This window comes from Copidosoma floridanum, unplaced genomic scaffold (assembly GCF_036245765.1).
Source record: "Copidosoma floridanum isolate Cflo_tuat_1 unplaced genomic scaffold, Cflo_Japanese_pri ptg000034l, whole genome shotgun sequence".
Classification (NCBI taxonomy): domain Eukaryota; kingdom Metazoa; phylum Arthropoda; class Insecta; order Hymenoptera; family Encyrtidae; genus Copidosoma; species Copidosoma floridanum.
Genome location: NW_028321911.1, coordinates 6,998,711 through 7,019,111, shown reverse-complemented (window position 1 = coordinate 7,019,111; position 20,401 = coordinate 6,998,711). Strand labels below are relative to the sequence as shown.

Below are 20,401 nucleotides of genomic sequence, written 5' to 3'. Positions count from 1 at the left end.
AAACATTTAAGTACTAGGTAAACTCTTCCACCACAGAAATTAAATTGCAAATTAATGCTATTGTTGTTTGGATACAAATATTAAATATATCAGAAGGAATTCGCAATGGTACATTGTAAAAACTTCAATATTATTTAAATACAACGTCAAAGCCGAAATAAATACTAGAAATAAAAGAACAGTCTTTATGCCACGAATAACGCTGAGTACAGAAAATTCTTTTTTACTTCTTTTTAATTCGTATAGAAAACAATTTTTATTCACATTAGCCTTTTCTATGAGTATCTATCAATAAATCTCAAGGTCAATATTTTGATGCCCAAGACTTATACTTCAAAAAACCATTACTTTTTCACAGACAATGGTATGTTGCATTGTCAAGATGCAAGCACCAAAAAAAATTCTTTATTCTAATAGAATGAGAAAACAAATTTGAAATTGAAAATACCGTTTGTAAATAAATTTTTGAATAACAAAAAGTTATCGTGACAATCCAAACGTACAAACAAACTGAGTTAATTAAGGTGAAGTACGGTATAGTGGGACTCTTTTTTGAGTGTACAATTTTAAACGAATGATTTCAATATTATAAGTTATTAAAATGAAGTCACAGTTTTTTTCAATAGAAAATATAAGTTTTGAAGATTTGATTGAAAAAAAAAATGTCAATTATTCATATTTATAATTCTTTACTGATTTTTTAAAGAAAGACAGTAGTAGGACGCACTGATTGAGAACAGAGGATATACTTGGACATTTGAAGTGGTAGAAGTGGGACAGTATAAAAATTAATCCTGAAACTTAAAGTTGGTTGTTTTTTATTATTTATAGTGATGTGAAATCACAAGAAAAATTTTTAACAAGAAAAATATGAATACTGATAAATAAATGATACCCAAATCTTTTTAATGCTGACAAAATTTATAATCTCTCTTTTTTTATTTTTATTTTACTTTGTAACAGTTTGATTTCATATTCAGTAAGTTTGATATGGACGCCCTCCAGTTCAGTGTTCAATTTTTGTATTTTCTCGTGCAGTTTATTAGCATTTTCGTTTGGACTAGTTGCTTTTAACTCTTTTCTTAACTTTTTCATTGTTTCATGTGCCTTCTTCTTCTTTTCCAAAAGCTTTTTTTATTTTCTTGAAACGCCTCATTCAAAGATAGTTCTTTTTTCGTACTTTTTTGTTTTTTTCCTGTTTTTCCTTACTTGTTAAAATTTGTTTTTTCTTTAGTTTTCTTACTTCTTCTTTATTCTCTAAATAAATTAACATATCATCGATGACTGCAGCAATCGGTTTTCTTAGTATCAGTTTTCTTTTTTTCTGAAATTTTAATGCTGGGTACGGTAAAAAAAATCTTATGTACATGTTGAATTTTTTTGAATCCCTAAAAATTAGTTTTTCCTTATTTGTGCGGCAGAATAAGAATACTTTGTTGTGTAAGGGATAATAAAATGTACTGAAAGAAAATAATTACCTCAAGTGTCATTATCAAGAAAGCCTTTAATACTTTGGACCACCAAAGACTTTTGCTAACACTTATTTAAACACTTATTAACAATTAAATTTCTCGGGCCACTCAATTCGTTTTGTACAATCTTTTTTATCCCAACGCTCTTTATCAGTGATAGAAGGAAGTGGGGGAACGGTTGAGCCTCGATACGTTACTTCGGGAGTTTCACAGGGATCCTCGCCCGGACCCGTGTTGTTCCTTATTTACATAAACTCGATCATATCATGTCTTAAATATAGTAAAGCTATGCTCTTCGCAGACTACTATAAGGTGTACATCCAGTGCTTGCCTTCTGATGTTCCAGACACCATCAGAAATTTTAACGAGGACATTAACGCTGTTGACGGTTGGGCTGCAGACTATGGGTTGTCATTTAACTTCTTTAAGATAAAGGCACAATTTTTAGCTACGGCACAGTTAGGGGGATAGATCGTTCAGGTGTGCCACCGGTTGTCGTCCACGGCACTGTGATACCCTTTGTAGCTTCGGTTAGGAATTTGGGTGTTATCTTTGCTGATGATCTTACCTGGAACGCACAGGTGTCTCGGGTTTGCTCGGCCGTTCGTGGGGCGTTGCATCGGCTTCGGTATAGGGCTGGCTCACTGTCGGAAGATGCTCGTGACCGCGCTTGTGCTCAACCATTTCGACAACGCGTCGCTGACCTACCTTGATCTTTCAAAGTATCTCCAGCTAAAGTTACACCGTCTTCTTAATACAGTTGTAAGGTTTATTTTTGGGGTGGGTCGCGATGTAGAAATGAGGCTGCTCTACCGACAGCTTGGATGGTTAACTGTTGATGACCGGAGGAGATACTTTCTGGGCAGTATGGTGTATCGGATGATCACTTTGGAAAGACCAAAACATTTAGCAGAATCGTTCCCGCCGATTGAGGGTTTGAGGAGATCCGCTAGGCGTGTTGCAGGTGATTTTTTGTCTCTTTTGCGCGAACAGTCACGTATGAGCGTTCTTTTGTTTTAAGTGCTTTGAAAGTATGGGAAGAGATACCTGCGACAATTAAATCAAAAAATTCTATTGAATTTTTCAAAGTTGCGTTTTTTGACTATTTGTTTGTAGCCGGCTGATATTGTTACGCTATTTTGTGATGAATTTCTTGTGATTTGTACTTAATTATTTCCTATAGAAGTATATATTGTTACTGTTGAATTTGCTTCTCATGGAAGTAACTTGAATAATTTATTTTTATTTTTATTGTAATCGGTGAATTATCTATGTACGTCAATATGTAAAAACTTGTATGTACTCTTTTGTTGCCATTCGGTTTCTTAAACCCTGGCATAAATAAATCAGTTTCATCATCATCATCTCTCTCTATCTTCCTCTCTCTTTCTTCTTTCTCTCTCTCATACTCATACAGGTAGGCCTTTTTCATGGCTTTTTTAAATATTTCATGTATGTAGAAAATGATGAATTACAATTACAATTAGTATGAAGCTGTTTATTCAGATGTTTATCGTATTTTTTAAATAAGGACGAGCATGGGTATGGTAATTTCAGGGAAAAAATTCTTGATTTTGTTGTTACAAATTGGTATGACTTAAGAAACCTATTAAATGATACGTGCGTAGAAAAGTCATGTGTAAGTTGTATCGATTACGAATGTACCATGGGAAATGATAAGGAGTACGGAACTGATTTTGAGCTGGAAATTATTTCTCAGATGTTTAAAGCCAAGGTTATTGTCTTTGAAAGTATTGACAGAAAATATATATGGTGGAAACATCGCTTGATCACCCCAACAGCAATAAAGTTAACTATAAATTATTATTCAATGGTCATGAGAGACAGGGGCATTGGAATGTTTTGGAACAACTTGAAGTGTGCTAAAATGGAACTTGTAGTACAAACATAAAAAGTAAAACTTCGTATAAAAAGCAAACAATGAATAAAGTTAGTATTGAAAATTTTGGTAATACAGAGTGTAAATAATCACAATACATACAAGTTAATAAATAAGCTTGAGAAAGTATTGGACATGCATAAAGAGGATTCTAAAATGAATCACAAAAATTATGATAAACTTCAAAATTTCAAATTAGAAAAAAAATGACAATGTACAAAAAGATTTTTTAAATACAAATACTCAAGTAGAAAATGATATTGAAATATAACAAGATACTAAAGCAGAAGAAATTATTGAAAAAGAACAACCCATCGAAGTATACGAAAATATTAAAGTAGAAGACAATTGTGAAGTAGAAAAAAATTTTGAAGGGGAAGACGATTTTAAAGTAGAAGAAAACACTGAAGTACATGGAAATAATAAAGTAGAAGAAAATTTTGAAGTAGACGACGATATTGAAACATAAAAAATAGCATAAAAAATCAGGAACAAGTGATACAGACATTAGTTCTGGAACAGTAAGCTACAAAGATATAGAAACTAAAGCCTAGTTTCCAGACAGCTGGAAACCAGTAGAAAAGATATTTTAGCTAAATTACATCTTAATGTTAACTTGAAAAGCACGACAAGAAGTAAAAAATCGATTTATCTCGAAACAGCGCAAGACCTCACATTAGAGAAGCGTTGGGGAAAAGGTGAAAAAGAACGAAACAGTCAAAGAGGGCATGTAGAAGCAACAATAATACGTAACAAACGGAAAGAAATAGAAGAAGAAAAAATCAATGCTGCTGCTGCTGTAACTGCTGAGTTTGTTAAATCCCTCACCAACTCGCAAAAATATAGACCCTTAACAAGATAAAAAATCTAAAAAGCGGAAAAAACAAGCAAACGTAAATGTCGGAGTAAAACGAGGTAAGTGTATTAAAAGTGGCAAAAAAAATGGTGTACATGTAAATATTAATCCAGCTAATAAAACAGAAAATGAACAAGGCAACAGTCAAACTGCAAGTGAGTTTCAGCGTAAAAGTGCTGATGCTTTCAATAAAACCGCCGTAAAAATGATTGAAAGTAACGTTAATGGTGCAAGTAAAGAACAGATAAAAATTCTTAAACAAGTGCAAACATGTACTGAAGATAAATATTTTAATGGCATACTTAAATATAAGATCCATGGGATAAAGTGACTTTTATATGTACCGACTACTCTTTAGCCCTTTTAGGTAGTTTAAGCGAAAATAGAATTGTTAAAACAAAAAAAAACGTTGCCAATAAATTTATGGATACTATTTTAATATTTTTTTTTGTTTGACTGCCATTGGTATCATTCTTAAAATTTTATTCAAAAAAAAGAGTAATGCAAGAATTCAAGTTCTTTTGTGAAAATAATAAAAGGGATTTTGCATGCTACAATTTACGTCGAATCAAATGGACTTTTAAAGACATACAAGAACGACCTTATCAGACACATCTGGATGGACATAGTTGTGTAATGTATATAATTCATTACACCCATTGCATAGAAAGAAAACATCAGTTTGACAAAGATTTTAACGAAGCTAAATACCGCGAAATTATAGATAACGATTTATTGAGGCTCTCAGAAAATATTATAGATGAGTGCTTGCATTGTTGCCGGGACACAAAAAACGAATACGTATAACGTAAATATTGTAAACGCAAGTGCCATTTCCAATGTATTTATTTTTTAGAAATAGAGACAGGTGATGAAGAAGATTATTTTACAAGTAATCATAAAAAAAGGAAATAAAAAAAAATTAAAAATTAAAAAAAAAGTCCCATGAATTACAAAAATTATTTATTTGCAGATTATGCCAAAAAAAAATAGCGACATTAGCAATAACAAATGAAGAAAAAACGAAGTAATTGATACTACATACACAATTATTTATGTAACGCTAGAACCAGACTTTTTTTCAAACAAGACGGCTTCGAGGGTAAGCTATAGATGTGCAATGACGATTCATAGCTCGCTGAGCAAACAGCCTATAATGCACAATGTTTTTGAAATTTTTATGATCTCCTTAATCGAACATTTTTTCATTACAAGTCCGTTAAAATTTGATGTATGGTAAGTGCCTCGTAAACAATACGTCATGCTTAATAACTTATATGAAATATTAGTTATGTATACGTTGTTGAAGGTGGTGTTGCTGGCTAGGTGTCTTTACAGACTGTTGTAAGTTTCGAATCATGAAAATAATGAATAAAATTTATTGAATGTCATATTACAATGTCAAATCAAACAAATTCTTCTCTTACTGAATTTATGCTTGATTATCATAGACTAAGATTTTTTAAGTATCAATATGTATATTTAAAGCTCATGACTTATCCTACACAAACGGATATAGCTAACGTACGAAAGGTAGCATCCTACAAAAAATTTTTTTTCAAAAAACAAAAAACTTCACATGTAATTTTTTCTACTCCATCAATTACAAATAACAATAACGGCTTTATTTAAAGTACCTAGAAAAGTAAAAGATTAAGATGTTAAAAACAAAAAAATCAAACACGCACAAATAAATGAATATTCTAATAATAAGTTTCTCGCATCAGTCTTCCAGATCATAGGACTACTGTGAAAACTGACACTATGGGTCTTAGTGTACTCATAAACACTAACAAACAAGTTTTTTATTGGCAGGGAAGTTAATCAAGTTAATAAAGTTATCTAAATTACAGAAAGCACAAATCAAAAAAAATTTTTTTTAATTACCTCAACTTTCCGAACTTCAGAAATTGTTAAAAAATTATAATTAATATCGAGTGAAGATATATAATCAAGATTAATTAAAAAATTCACGTGGATATCAGTGCACCTGAATTAGATAATAACGGAAAAATATGAAAATTGTTAATTTTATGTCGTTTAATCTCAGTTTAATAGGTGTAAGAGGCTTTTTCGCAACTTGGAAAAATTTAAAATAATTGTATGTTAGACTTAGAGTAAACATTCTTACAATAAAACAAGAATTTTTCAGATATCAGCTTTTTTACCCAAGCTGCAGTCGGAAGCCCTCCTTATCCGAACATCCCGTTGGATTAACTACACGTGTAAAATTGCTTTCCGCAATGTGAAAAATTCTGAAAAAATTCATGTCAATTTCAAGATATATAATCAAGCTTATGTAAAAAATTTACGTGGGTATCACTGCGTCTGACTTGGATATCATTAGAAAACACTCGTAAGTTTTAATTTTTCGTCGTTGTATTGGTCTGTGAGGCTTTTCCGCAAATTAAAAATAATTTATGTATATCATGCAATGTGTCAATAGGCTGTAGACAAAAATTTTCGAGGATATTGGCATTCTAATTACAGCTGTACCTGAAAAACCTATAGCGATACTTTTTTGAGCTTTTATGACGTGGAAAACGCTTTCCATAATACTAAAAATCCACTTTTATTCGTTTTTAGCGTGTAATACGTTAATTGCCAGCCATTATTAGTCGATTTATTCACCAAGGTTCAATTAAAAATTTTTGCGATTTGGACTGGTCCAAACTTCAGACACATTATACAGTAGAGTACGAATCAGAAACGTTTTTGATGCTTTTTATAATTACTTTGACACTTCGTTATAGATATTTTGGAAAGCCTCGAACGTTTCAGAAGCGTTTTTGAGGCCTTTGTTTCAGCGAGCGCGAGGGCTCTTTCAAAACAGTGGTCTTGTGTTTGTATTTGTATACATTATAACGCTAAAAATGGAGAGACAAGGCTCCAGGACTTTGTTTTTCTGGTGGTTCAGTTTCGAAATTGGAAACAAATTTTCAATTGTTTATTTTTTATAAGTTTTGAATCTTGACAGCTTAACAAATAGACCTGATCATAAATTAAACGGTAAGAAAGAAGAATAGATGCAAAACTTTGAAGTATTGATTAACTGAAAATGTTTTGAATTGCGTGTGAACACACTAAGGTGCTCCACTCAGTAAATCTTGGGCAAAGCCGAGACGGGGCAGCTAATTGGTTCATAAATAAAAGCACTTGTCATGTGTATATTTATGGCGCTATAATGTAGATAATTACGAAGAAAAACAATTAAATGATGAATGTGTCGAAAAAAATACAAGAGAGGAGGTTCTTTGTAAAATATGAAACAAGTCCTGTCTTTTCATGATGTGTTTAGGAATTAAAAGTAACGCACAACTTTCTAAACAGCGGACACCTAAATTAATATCGGTGCTTTTTCACTGTTTCAGAAAAAAATGTAAGGTCGAAAAAATTTTAAAATATACAGTAATCTTAACATGAACGTCTGAAATATCCGAAAATAAAATTATGAAATAATCAGGAGTAAGTGAATGTACTGTTTTCTTACTATTAACAGTACTAACCTAGGGCGCTCGATGCGTGCCAATGGTTAGTTTGACATCTAAACTTACATCTAACTTCAGCACATTTTATAAAATCTCAGCTTGAATTCGATATAATTGAACCTTTAATTCGACACTAATCGCTATCTCCCTTTTATCATAGGATATCAACAGATAAGTGTTTGATGTCTACTTCAAGTAACTATACAGGGTGTGTCCTGAAAGTAGTAGGACTGAGTCAAGAACAAAATATTTATTGCTCACATAGGTACATCGCTTTAAAAACCTTCAAAGTAGGTCCCTTGGGCGTCGACACAATGCTGCCAACGTGTTTTCCACACAGCATACGCTTCCTGGAAGGTTGACTCCAGAATGTCCTTCAAAACACGCGTCACGGCCTTTTGGAAAGCTTCCACCGACCCGTGGTGATGTCCTTTCAGCGGGGTCTTGAGCTTGGGGAAGATAAAGAAGTCTGGGGGGGTGGGCGATATCTGGACTGTAGGGTAGTGAGACAGGGTAGCAACACCGTGTTTCGCCAGGTCGTCGACGACAATGAACGCGGTGTGGGATGGCGTATTGTCGTGTTGCAAGACCCACGAAGCGACGATAGTTGGTTGGACGCGGACAAGGCATTTTCGCAGTCTTTTGAGTACTTGCACGTAAAAAGCTGCACTAACGGTTTGCCTTGGTGGCACAAACTCACTGTGAATGACACTTTCTAAATCGAAGAAGCACATGAGCAAGGATTTTCGCTTCGATTTTGACATGCGAGCTTTTTTGGGTTTCGGCGATGTTGCTGTGTGCCGCTCCACGCTTCGTTTTTGGGTCGTATTCAAAAGTCCAGCTTTTATCTCCAGTAACCACGTTATCTCAAAAGTCTGGATTTTCATTCACGAGGTCGAGATTTTCTTGTAAAAGTCACGCGCACTTTTCTTTTTGCTCGTCCATGAGCACACGTGGCACCAACTTCGCACAAACGTTTCTCATGGCCAATTTTTCAGTCACAATTTCGTGCACTTGAGATTTAGGCATTCCATGTTCATCCGCTAACATTCTTACACTCATTCGGCGGTCACTGTTCTATAAATTTTTTACTCGCCGCCACATTGTCGTCTGTTTTCAAGGTCACAGGGCGTCCGGAGCGCTTGACGTCTTCTCTCCTCTCTTGAAAAAGCTTATGACACTTCAATGCGGTTGATCTGCTTATGGCACTATTCCCGTAAGCTGCCTTGATGAGTTCATGGGCCTCCTTGCCGGTTTTTCCGAGTTTAACGGAGAATTTCACTGCGTAGTGCTGCTCCGGCAAACGGTCCATGACGCATCATGACGCACGGAAAGACCGAGATCATTGAAAATCCCCTACTACATTCAGTTACGAGTTTTTAATAGCTTGGTAAGGTTTTTTCCCGTACTAGGTCCGTCTAAAACCTATCACGAAAAGACCGAGTTCATTGAAAATCCTCTACTATACTTAGTTATGAGTTTTTCATAGCTTGGTACGGTTTTTTCCCATACCACGTCTGTCTAAAACCTACGCTCAAGTATGTTATGTAAAATCTCCTTCTACTGCGTTAGGTATAAGTTTATATGAACACTAAGTACGGTATTATCTCATGTAAATAATTAAGTAATTGAATAATTTTACTCTCATGAAAAAATATTAGTGAGGCATTGTAATTTCCTACTCACTAAAATATTTTTAACAAAGTCATCCATGATCCACTTTGAGGTTACTTTTGATATTTATAGTAACAACATTAACAATTTATCACTGCACCAGTATCCTAATTAACTGTCACTTATTTTTTTAACGCTGGTACATACATTTATTATGATAAAAATAATATTACAATGAATGTGGATAATTTTTAATGTACCTACAGGTATATTAAAAATGCATACCACAAGAAAAAAAAACTGCTCTGCGCACTATAGTACGTCGTAAACACCTACTGGATACATCTATTTTTCATAGCTACAGTTGGTAAGGGAAAAAACCGTACCACCGTCACTAAATACTTGTACTGATATCTTAAAACCTATATACTTGGCACGAAATTTAAGACCACTTAAGGTGACACTAAAAATTCTTGTGTTAGTAAGCAACAAATATAACGTTGGTGTAGTATTTCTTACGATCAAATATTGTAGTAGGGGATTTTCAATGATCTCGGTCTTTCCGTGCGAGGTCACTTGACAGAGGTCCAGGAAAGCTACGATGCACAGTCCGCAAGAGCTCGCAGTCCCCCCCCCCCCCCACCACCACCTACAACCCAAAAAATTTCCGTCCAACCGTCGGCACGAGCAGAAAAAAATCAGTCCTACTACTTTCACGATAAACTCTGTAAGAATAAATCAAAAACATTTTGTGAAGCAGAACTAAAAATGAGGGGTTCAGTTTACACCACCACTAGTGACAGACGTCATTCAGTTTTCAGCACATGGGATCTACTTAGGGTGCATGTGCGTTTTCGTAAGTGCGTGGTTCCTTTAGATTACAGCTCCGCTTGATCATACATTTTTATTCCCTTTTTCTCACCAAACTAACAAGCCTTCGATTGTTTCCTTTTACCCTACTCTTTCTCCGCAATCTTTTTCCCAATATCATAATCTTTACCCACCCTACGGCCTTAACTATAGCCGTAGCCGCCTCCATAATTGGCGAACTGCCGTCTTCTAATGCTGACAAGGTCGATTTTTCTCGCTTAGACATGGTCAAATCTAGATCTAAAGAGCTCAAAAATAAGCACTTAACGAATTCCTCAGACTCCTCTAAAAAACTGCAAGTAGGCTCCGAACCTTCGCAAGCTGACAATCAAAACGGCATGGAGGCAGAAAACACATACACAGATGAATACAACTCAAATCCTCCTCTGCTTCCTTCTATGTCTCTCTTACCCTTAAAAACAAGCATGTTCCTTCCCTCGACACAAAAAACAAAGCTCTGCTAAAATCTCTCTGCGAAGAATCCTTCAGCACTCTTCCTGCCCAAACCACCACAATCGACCCACACAAGCCCCAATACATAAGCTCCTACTTCCTCTCTCAACGCCCAACAACCGTCAACCACCCCTCCACCCTTTGATTTTAATAAAACGGCACAACTCTAATCAGAAAATAGAACCCTTTCTTCCCCCTATCATAAGCTTACTCATACCCCCCCCCGTCGGCAAATCATCTAAAACCTTAAAAAACAAAACCATTACTTTCCTACCCTCGCTCAAAGACAATCTAACGGCAAACGTCAACAGAAGCTCCCAATTGTCACTAAACCTTTAACACAGCAAAGCTCACCAAGGCCCCTTTGTTGATTTTTTTAACATTTTGACTCATCTACATTAACAGGCAAGCTTCATCCAACCACAGTAGGAAGACTAATAGCTGCCACATACAAAGGCAAAATTACATCTGTTGCCTCTTCTGGACCCTTAAAGATTTCTGTCACCACGACTGACGGCATAACTTCCAACCAACTTCTCTCAAATCCGCTTCTCTCTCTAGAAAACCTCAGAGCGTCAATGCCAAACCACTGCATCTACATACAAGGAATCATAAGAGATGTCCGACGCGATCTTTTAGAGGATGAAATCCTCTCATATTTCAATGCTCTTCTTGCATCTCTTTCGCAAGCTCACACAGTTAAAAGACTTAACCGAAAAGTTCTTGATAAAGATACCAATACCACATCCTTTACCCTTACCTTATTCATACTAATCACTTTCCTCGGCCAATCACTTCCCTCAACCGTTTACCTTTAAAGTGTCATAGAGCCATTCATGCGACCTATCAAGTCCTGCTTTAAATACTTTAGATACGGTCACATCCAAAAGCTTTGCTGCTCAAAAAATGCCCACTAATTACAAAGTCGACTCTCCCACATGCATTAAGTGCTGCGGCCCCCATAACCCACTAGATAAAACCTATCCAGAATACATCTTCCAACAAAAGGTACACCAATTTGCTGCTACAAACAACTTATCTCTTAAAGACGCTAACACTTAAACCCAGCCTGCTCCCGACACTAAAGTAAACTATCCACCCTCCAAAATCACACCAATCCTTTCAGGTCACCTACCTCCCTCCCCATATTCTAACCATAAACCTAACCACCCCCTATGATGGAACTCTGATGAGTGTGCAGAAGCCGGAAAAAGTCCGAAAACTGCCTTCACAAACTTCAGACGCAACCCCAACCTGTAGGATTCCATTGTGAAAGCCGAAAGATTCGCCAAAGCCACCATAAAAAAATAAAAATCCGAATCCTTTAAAAACTTCTGCGAAAACCTTTCCTCAATATCTTCACCAACTGTCATTTGGAACACTGTCAAAAGATTTCGGCATAAAGCTTTTCCAGTCTCTGCTCTTCAAGCCTTGACAAAATAGACTACATTATCAACAACCTTTCTAGCAATATCATAACATTATAACAAGCTGGAAGCCCCTAATTCAAGATACATCTACGAAAACGTTTCCTCTCATCCTTTTTTCACAATGTTAATTGACCTACAGTGACTTTTCAGAGCTCAACTTGCTGATTTGCTATTCTTGCTTTCTGTACATGACATCTGCTTCATGAATTAGTTAACTAGCAAATTCTCACTATCAGTTTTATTTTATTTAGATCTTGCCAACAATTTATTTTTGTACTCAATTACTAATTGACCACTTTATAAATTGAACACTTTTTTTGCTTTGACATGTTTTACGTATTTATTTATTTTTAGCTATTTTATATTACTCTACTTGTGATCTTTACATGTGTTTTTATTTATTTGTTGTCTGTAATTGTTGTTGATGTTATTGCTTCTTATCTATCATTTAGTTATTTATTCTATTTACATATTAATTTATTCATCTGATTAGTGCCCCGGCAAACAGTTCTGCTATTGTTTTAATGTACCTGTACTGATTATAAATAATATTGTCATGTACTATATAGAGTCTCTGTGTCATTAATACCAAATAAATGATTCAATGATTCAATAACATCCCTCTGTGAATCATTCAACGAAGTATTCTCTCAAGATCTCTTCCCAGATACCTGGAGAGAATATCTTATCTTTTTCATCCTAAAAAGTGCATCCCTAACAAATATAGACCAATCACTCTAACCCAATCTCGTCTTAAACTTCTTAAAAGAATGATCCATAGTAGACTGATTTGGTGGCTTGAACATCACTTTCATCTCATCCTTTAATTCGGCTTTCGTAAAAATAGATCCTACATTGACAATCTTTTCATTCTCACCTCCTCAATTTACTCCAGCTTCGCCAATAATGGCTTCACCACCACCCTCTTCCTTGACGTAAAAATAATAGTACCTTTGACTGTATCGATCCATGCTCACTATAGTATTATCGTAACATAACACTCTTATATTATACAAAATACATATGCTAAAAGACATAGGGATACCCGAGAATATCTGCCACTTTTTTTTTAATCTAACCTCCTCGAGACTCATCACATTCCAAATTTATGGTGAACTAATTCTATTCCAACCAAGGTCTCCCTCAAGGCTGCATTTGCAGCCCCACCTTCTAAAACATAGGCACCAAGGACCTCGTAAAACACCTAGATCCTCCATGCAAACTCATTAAATTTGCCGAGGATATAGCCGCCTTCGCCTTATCCGGCGACCCAGGCTTCTGGACATTACTGAATCTAACCTCCCCAAAATAGACCAGTTACTGGAGCAGTTAGACATATAGATTTCGGTTTTGGCGTGATGTAACGGATTTTGTTGGTGAAATCGGTGGGGAACGGCACCCTCAACAATATCTAGGGGGTGCGCAAGCATGAAATCAACAGGAAAATTTACGGGAGCTCGGAAACTGCAAAATTCGGTAAAAATGACCTGTTTTTTGCCTTTTCTTGATAAATATCTCCTAATGAGAGCTTCTAGGCGAAAAGTTTGCTGCACATGATTTGTTCGTTATTTAATTTGCTAAAAGATGACACAATTTTAATTTTTTTAATTTCCACTTTTGCATTGCAAAATGGCCAAAAACTGCGAAAAAACGTATAGTCACTTTAATCCTTCGCCAAGATAAGAAAATACCCATATTTTTTTATGAAATTCGGGAATTTAGTAGTTTGAGGTATGTATAACTTATATTCAAAACCTCATCACTGTCGGTCAAATAGTTTTTGCATAATGTATTTTGCAATTAAGCGAATTTAAAAAATTAAATTTGTTGCAGCGCCCAAAAAAAAAATCTCATGTTGCTCCTGATTTTTGTACATAGGCTCTGAGACGCACTTTACAATATGTGATCATAAAATTGTTTGTTTAAAAATTTTTTATATGGTTTTTAATTTTTTTAAAAAAACGCCTTACATGCAAAATAGCATAACTCCGCGATTTTTCGAAATAAATTTATAAAACTTGGTGAGCTTATAGGAGGCATCTTACTGAACAATTAGAGCTTTGGAAATCTTTGCTAGCTGCATTAGAACTAAAGTTATAAACGTTCAAAGTTAATAAACTTTTATCACACATAAGACAATGTTATAGCGGAATAAAAAATTTGTTAGTATTTGTTGATACCCACTGTAGCCAAGAACGTTAAGTGTTGCGTTGCATGGTCAGGAAACAGTTTTTTAAAAAATTAAGAACGTACCGAATATTCGTGCGAAATCGGTCGAAAGGTCGGAGTGGGGATGAGAGAACACCGGCGCCAGAAATGCCTCGGCGCGTTTCAAATTCGCTCGAGCCGAAAAAATTGCATTTTCTCAGCTTCTGTTGCACCAATTCAGCTGTTTGTTTTTTTAAGTTGGGGTAGCAAATCGAGAAAAGCTTAACTATCACAGAGAGAAATGTGGTAAAACATTGTTAATAACAATTTTTTAAACAAATTAAAAAAATTACTCATTTTTGTTGGAAAAAAATTTGTAATTTTTTTGTTTTTTTGTTTTATAAAACAATTACATTTTTACACTATCTACAGAATACATAAAATGATAAAATGATATTTTGTATCCATAGTCGTAGCTTTTGAAGGTGTTTCATGTACTAATACTTTATTGATATATTTTTTTATCTTACGCATACGTAGATTTACTTTCAATTTACAGTATAATATATTATGCCGAACTTACCACAATTTAAAATTTGAAAGCTTTATTTTCATGAACAACTGGACATGGACAAGTTTTGTATGCTAAACTAGCCCAGATGTATGTGACCTAACTTGATCCTTACAGTCGTTTCTTACACCGAACGTTGTAAGAAGTTGGGCTACAAATTATGAATGCTCTATATAATGGCAAAAAATCCAGCACCTTTTTAAACGAGTTACGCTACTTATTGTTTAAAAAGAACTCTCGTAAAAGTATATTCAAATTAGAAGCATTACCACCGACAGAATCTGCTACTGCTCTTCACGCTCTACGAACGTACCATCAAGTCCAAGAATGGCTAGGAAATAAACTTAATCCACTAGACTGGGGCTGGGAACTTAAAGAAGGTAAATTATTACCTATATTCGTTGATGGACCTCTTGTACCCGATGAGATATTAAAAGACATCAAATGCAGATGCCAGAAGAACTGTTTGAAATCTTGTACCTGTGTCAAACACGGTTTGCGTTGCTCAGAATATTGTACAAATTGTGCTGGACAAACTTGCAACAACTTTGAGTATAAAAAAATAGAAACGGAAGAAGTCGTAGAAAAAATAATTGATGATGATGATAATGATGATGAAGATATAATGGTTGAACAAGATGATATTAACTTTATTGAAAATTATGAAGAAGAGATAGAACAGGAGGAGGATAAGGAGGAGGAAAAAGAAAGTGAGGAGACAAACGAAAATGAAGTTAATAATATGATTAACCTTAAGCGTAGGTATGTTGATGAAATTTAAATTTAAATTTTTTTAAAATAAATAATGTACTATCCATTTTAACTTATTTTGTAACAATGAAGAAGACAGTTGTATTATTAAAAAGGCAAAAAAAAAAAAATACAAATTTTTTTCCAACGAAAATGAGTAATTTTTTAAATTTGTTTAAAAAATTGTTATTAACAATGTTTTACCACATTTCTCTCTGTGATAGCTAAGCTTTTCTCGATTTGCTACCCCAACTTAAAAAAAAAAACAGCTGAATCGGTGCAACAGAAGCTGAGAAAATGCAATTTTTTCGGCTCGAGCGAATTTGAAACGCGCCGAGGCATTTCTGGTGCCGGTGTTCTCTCATCCCCACTCCGACCTTTCGACCGATTTCGCACGATTATTCGGTACGTTCTTAATTTTTTAAAAAACTGTTTCCTGACCATGCAACGCAACACTTAACGTTCTTGGCTACAGTGGGTATCAACAAATACTAACAAATTTTTTATTCCGCTATAACATTGTCGTATGTGTGATAAAAGTTTATTAACTTTGAACGTTTATAACTTTAGTTCTAATGCAGCTAGCAAAGATTTCCAAAGCTCTAATTGTTCAGTAAGATGCCTCCTATAAGCTCACCAAGTTTTATAAATTTATTTTGAAAAATCGCGGAGTTATGCTATTTTGCATGTAAGGCGTTTTTTTAAAAAAATTAAAAACCATATAAAAAATTTTTAAACAAACAATTTTATGATCACATATTGTAAAGTGCGTCTCAGAGCCTATGTACAAAAATCAAGAGCAACATGAGATTTTTTTTTTGGGCGCTGTAACAAATTAAATTTTTTAAATTCGCTTAATTGCAAAATACATTATGCAAAAACTATTTGACCGACAGTGATGAGGTTTTGAATATAAGTTATACATACCTCAAACTACTAAATTCCCGAATTTCATAAAAAAATATGGGTATTTTCTTATCTTGGCGAAGGATTAAAGTGACTATACGTTTTTTCGCAGTTTTTGGCCATTTTGCAATGCAAAAGTGGAAATTAAAAAAATTAAAATCGTGTCATCTTTTAGCAAATTAAATAACGAACAAATCATGTGCAGCAAACTTTTCGCCTAGAAGCTCTCATTAGGAGATATTTATCAAGAAAAGGCAAAAAACAGGTCATTTTTACCGAATTTTGCAGTTTCCGAGCTCCCGTAAATTTTCCTGTTGATTTCATGCTTGCGCACCCCCTAGATATTGTTGAGGGTGCCGTTCCCCACCGATTCCACCAACAAAATCCGTTACATCACGCCAAAACCACATAAAAATCTATAGTACCTGGACTAAAACCAACAGATACCTTAACAAACAAGGCCTCTCTATCTCTCTTCCCAAATCCTACTGAGTTATCTTCTTTGAGAATGCAATAGACCCCTCACAATTCTCCATTAATTTTGAAAATTAACTTATCCATTTAAGCATCCAACTAAAAAAAAAAAAAAAAAAAAAAAATACTCAACGTAAATACAAACTAGTGACATAGTGTACTATATTAGGTAGATTTCCACACTCCCTTTGAGATACTGCCTACAGCGCGTTTGGTTGTTTTATTTACATGTACACCCAAAATTTTAACTAGACTTGGTACGTTTGACGTAAAAACTGAATAATTATCTTTAAATAATGACGCAAATGTTAATAAAAATGTACTTGTAACGTAGATCTTTTCTCTCATAATTCCAATCGCAAGTACAAAAATATAAATAATTATACAGTAATAAGAAAAGCTCAAGCAAAGGTACACAAATGCAAGGGAAATTTTTATTTAATAAAACACCCACCGGAAATCTCTTCTTTGTAGGTACACGACAGAAAAACAACTATACTTTCTAAAGCAATTGAGTTTACACATCTCACTGAGATTCACTTTGAAATTCGAAATCATACTTTCAATTTGTAACCCTGTTGTAGTTATTACTCAAAATAAAAAAATGGAGAGCGTTCTTAAAAAAAAATACAATGCAGCTTAAAAAAGTTATATATATTTTATGACTTAAAACTCAAGAAACTGACTAAAAAAATCAAGCCTATGCTAAAATTATTGTTCTACTTTTCCTTATAGTCTTCGTGCGATTTTCTGGCGCATTGAAAATATATTTTTACTCATCAAATGCTTTAAAAAACTATATTTTCTGTTTTTTTTTTTTAGCGTTATTTTACGTCTACCTAAGTTAAAAAACAGTTTTTGATATTCTTTTTGCTCTTACGTTTGAAATGTCATTTAAAAGTCATTCAATCGCTTACAGCTTCAGTCGACGATAATATATTGAACGTGCTATGTCCGAGTAAACAGAAGAGAGAATACGGACGGGGTAGAACACAAAGAGGTAAAACAGAAATAAGCGGGAACACCTTTATTGCAGTTACAGTTAAGCACGTTTGTACAGTACGAAGGCTCTAGACCAAGTGTCCTTGCCAGGACCGCTCGTCGTACCTTCTCACGCTCGCACTACTGATGGCGCTACTCCTTGCTACTCCTACATATACATTACAGAACGATTCTATGAGTATACAATAATAAAAACTGTGTTAATACACCTATCATTTTTATAAAGACTCCATGTGACTTCATGTAGCTTAGTTAAAAATAATCAGTTCATGAAATTTCTAATCGATGTACCATTATACATGCTGTGAATTGATATTTTACAAAATATAACTGTAGTTATTTACGTTTGGCGGTCTGCTGCACTACCATATGTTGTCTCCCAATGTTTTATGTATCTGTCGTGAATTCCTATGGATGCAATTAATTGATATCACACAAAACATAACTATAGTTGTGTACGTTTGTCGGTTTGTTGCACTACCGTGTATTGTCTAAGTTTTTCATGCCTATGCCACCTGATATCGCCAGTAAGCATACATGCAATATATTTGCTCAGTGAATGATATAATTATATGTTGTAAACTTTTTGCATTTTGCTGTACAAACTGCGTCGTCTTTTGTTTCTACACACTTATAGTCATGTAGTATAGAATCTACAGAATACAAGCACGTACTTTTCTGCTTTATTATTTTCTCGGTGACTTGTGATACGGTGATTACTGTGTTTTTAGGTATAATTCCGCTTCTATAAAGTTCATTAGTGCATGCATATGATTACATAAAATATCGATAGCGCTCTTTTTTTTAATTTTTCAGACAGTATTGGGATCAAGTCGTGATCTGTGTTGCATTAGGCTTACTTGCGTTTCTTATATTTTAAGCACGCGTTGATTTACAGGTGTCCATTTTTTCGTATGTTAATCGATATTTGTTACTGTTTTTGTGCTTATGGTGTTTAACTAAATTAATCTGTTTGTTTAAGATTAGCTATAAATAGACTCTTGCGTAGCTTTATTCGTGTGTATTTGGTGTTTTTTAGATTAGTGACAATCAGTATTGTTTTTAGTGTGGATTTATACAATTTTTTTTGTGTTAGTTCAATTATCCCCTGTATGTGCATTTTGCTGAACCGTAGACTTTTTTATCGGATCTCTACTTTAGTTTCATGTTGGCTTCTTTGTTTATTAGTACTGAACAGCTTTGCTTTTGTACTTTTTTTTCAATTTCAACATGTCGTCAAAACTTGACTTGAAGTGGAAATCTAGCAAAGATCGAAGTGCACCCCCCAAAACAAAGTACATTTAATGTTGAATGGCAAGATGAATGGTCACGTGACCCACAGTTTAAAGATTGCTTAAAAAATCACCAAATTTTACTGCAGACCGCAGAATGCATTCATTGCAAAAAAAAAAAATTTAATTTACGAGAAAATCAAATCTTTACCGGCGTACCTTGTCATGTTTACATTGCAACTCTATCGATAAAGACAAAAAATTGGGAGCATTCAAAATTGTCGAGTTACCCTGTTCTTTCGCTTAAACAAAGAAGTTCTGAAATGAGAGTTGCATATTTTATGGCAGAACACAACGTCTCAATCGAGTTGGTGGATGTTTTAGTACCACTGATTCAAAAGGTGGCACTTGATGCTCCAGCAGCAAATTGCATGCAGATGAAGCGGACAAAAGCCTCTTGCGTTATAAAAACAGTGCTGTAGCGTCTTTTATTTTAAAGCGTTCTAAAAACTGTAAACAGTGTTCATTATTCTATTCTTGTTGAACGAAAGCAACAAAGACTTCGGCTTTGGATATATTTTTAGTTTTACAGAAATTTTTCAAAGATAATAATATCAGCTTTGACAATTTAATATCTTTAGCTTGCGATAATGCTAGTATTGAAAAAAGAATGGTTTTCAAAAGCATTTAAAAGATTTTCTTACCTCTTTAATATTATTGAATTGTATGACATACCTTTTCTTTAATTGCTAAGTCAAGTAGACGTCAAATCCCCAAAATGGTTGAAACTAGGATCAAGGCGATTCATAACTATTTTTCTCACTGCCTGAAACATTTCAAGAAGCTTTAAGAACGTCTTGGCTTACGCGGATTGCCACAAAATAAAATCGAAAGGTTATCAGGTACACGGCGGCTAGAAGCTCAGAAATGTTGTGACAGAATACACGTTGATTACCTTGGATTAATTAATCATTTCAGGCTTGAAGTTTTTGATAAGAGTAGTGCAAAAATTAATAAATTAAAATTTGAAACGGAAAATTATGATGAAATTGGAGAAGAGAAAAAATCTAGTGCGAATAATTTATTAGATGCCTTATGCTATACTTGTTTCAAATTTTACGTTTCGTTTATGAGCTTTGTGCTTCAATTTTTCAACTGTTTTGATGCTATTTTCCGAACGAAAGGATTGATGATTCATCTGCTTAACCGGTCCACAATACAATTCATGAAAGAAA

The 20,401-nt window shown here is 34.4% G+C and overlaps 2 protein-coding genes across 3 annotated transcripts in view; both read right to left on the bottom strand.

Moving 5' to 3' along the window:
• Positions 1-20,401, bottom strand: part of LOC149373257 (uncharacterized) — a 93,256-nt gene that overhangs the window by 48,827 nt on the left and 24,028 nt on the right. The gene's annotated exons all lie outside the window — the stretch shown is intronic.
• UHRF1 (ubiquitin-like with PHD and ring finger domains 1) overlaps positions 1-20,401 on the bottom strand; it is a 50,380-nt gene that overhangs the window by 24,390 nt on the left and 5,589 nt on the right. The window contains exon 2 of one of the 2 annotated variants that reach the window (XM_089597617.1): positions 19,902-19,992. The exons of the other annotated variant lie outside the window; for it this stretch is intronic. The gene's annotated coding sequence lies outside the window, so the exon portion shown is untranslated. The remainder of the gene's footprint in view (positions 1-19,901; positions 19,993-20,401) is intronic. 2 annotated transcript variants of the gene reach the window in all.